This window comes from Theropithecus gelada, chromosome 4 (genome assembly GCF_003255815.1).
Source record: "Theropithecus gelada isolate Dixy chromosome 4, Tgel_1.0, whole genome shotgun sequence".
Classification (NCBI taxonomy): Eukaryota; Metazoa; Chordata; class Mammalia; order Primates; family Cercopithecidae; genus Theropithecus; species Theropithecus gelada.
Window position 1 is genome coordinate 17,640,568 of NC_037671.1, and position 2,075 is coordinate 17,642,642.

Below are 2,075 nucleotides of genomic sequence, written 5' to 3' on the forward strand. Positions count from 1 at the left end.
CTACCAGGCAGTGTCACACTGCAGGCCAGGGAGACAGGGATTTTCAATGCTACCTGGCCTGGCCTCCTGCCATCATTTTGAGCTTTCTCTGTTTTGTAGCCTATTATTTTTAAGAGAAGGCCAGTCATCTCCATTATAATGTGCACAGTGCCATAATTTTTTGTTTGTTCTTACGAGCGGAATAAAGATGTTTTACCCCAGAAATAAGAACAGTTTAAAAACAGTTTGTTACAACTCTTTTGATGAAGTCAGTCAACAAAGCAAGAATAATAAGGTCAGGTGGCACCCTTGTCCAAGGAAAGAAGGCAGAAAGCGTTGAAGAGCAAAACACAAAGACCCTGATTAGACTCAAGACAGCCCTTTGGTTTTCTGTATAGCCCAAAGTACAGGTGAGGGAAATCCATGCTCAATGAGTCACCAACACTTATTGACCACCACTGTAGCCAAAGACTGTCTAGCTGATTCAGGACACCAAGAGGAAAGAGCTGATATGGGCATCACCTACAAGTCACTTCTCACTTAAAGAGTAAGATCACGTCTGTAATCCCAGCACTTTGGGAGGCCAAGGTGGGCAGATCACCTGAGGTCAGGAGTTTGAGACTAGCCTGGCCAACATGGTAAAATCCCATCTCTACTAAAACTACAAAAATTAGTGCCAGGTGTGGTGGCAGGTGCCTGTAGTCCCAGCTACTTGGGAGGCTGAGGCAAGGGAATCACTTGAGCCTGGGAGGCGGAGGCTGCAGTGAGCCAAGATTGCGCCGCTGCACTCCAGCCTGGGTGACAGTGAGACTCTGTCTCAAAAAAGTAAAAATAAAAATAAAAACAAAAGGATAGGTAGAGCTAAACAATTAAATGTCGTCACCATACAGATAACCGGAGGAAATAAGACTTGGTGTATTACTTAGCAAAAATCCTTAAGATCCTCTTACAGTGCTCGCTTTGGCAGCATATGTACTAAAATTGGAATGATACCGAGATTAGCATGGGGCCTGCACACGGATGACACGCAAATTCATGAAGCATTCTATGTTTTTTTTAAAAAAAATCCTTGTAAATCCTTCACCCATTCATTTGACATTCATTCATTCATTGAAGGTTCCCATTGTGTCTTGTTATGATCATGCCGTCCTTTTCCTAAGAACATACTTTGTATGACTATATTATATTTTTGGCAAAAAGGGGAATCAACCCTTATCCATTTATTCATTCAACATTCATTGACTTCTCACCTCAAGCCATGCTACAATCATGTAGTCCTTTCTTAGGAATATACTTTTCCTATATATCATATCATATTTTATTTTATTTTGTTTTGCTTTTGGTGGCAGGAGGGATGGTGTATATCAGAAAACTTTTCACGTTGGTTTGAGTGACTTAGCAAGAAGACACTTCCACAGGTTGAATCCATTTCATTCAATAGCCAGGCAGCGATTGTAGACTCATAGGGTTATAAAGACCTTGGAAGTGATCTTGCCAAGCTCCTTGCAGGAAAGACAAAGAAGTTATGGGCCAGACATGGTGGCTCATCCTGTAATCCCAGCACTTTGGGAGACCGAGGTGGGCGGATCATGAGGTCAGGAGATCGAGATCATCCTGGCTAACACAGTGAAACCCCATCTCTACTAAAAATACAAAAAATTAGACTGGCGCGGTGGCATGCCCCTGTACTCCCAGCTACTCGGGAGGCTGAGGCAGGAGAATTGCTAGAACCTGGGAGGTGGAGGTTGCAGTGAACCAAGATGGCACCACGGCACTCCAGCCTGGGCAACAGAGTGAGACTCTGTCAAAAAAAAAAAAAAAAAGTTATGTTACTCTTGCAAAGTAATCCAGCTGCTACATCATGGAGCTGGAGCAATAGCCTAGGTCTCCTGGCAGTTGATCCAGCATACGTTCTGCTCCCCTACACTGCTGGGAATTCCAGTGTCTTGCGTTTATCTTCTCATAACAAAACACACAGTCTACTCTCTCCAACTTGGCCCTGGTGCTGAGGACATCTCTGACATCCCTGCTATGTGCCACTCTTGTCTCTGAAGGAGGATGCTTGGCTCCTCACAGTGCTATCAGCTCCCCAGCCC

General features: G+C 44.2%; 1 non-coding gene across 1 annotated transcript; it reads left to right on the forward strand.

Moving 5' to 3' along the window:
* The first annotated feature begins 930 nt into the window (after positions 1-930).
* LOC112623900 lies at positions 931-1,034 on the forward strand. Its single transcript, XR_003119257.1, has one exon. It is a non-coding gene; the product is annotated as a U6 spliceosomal RNA (small nuclear RNA).
* Positions 1,035-2,075: the final 1,041 nt, after the last annotated feature.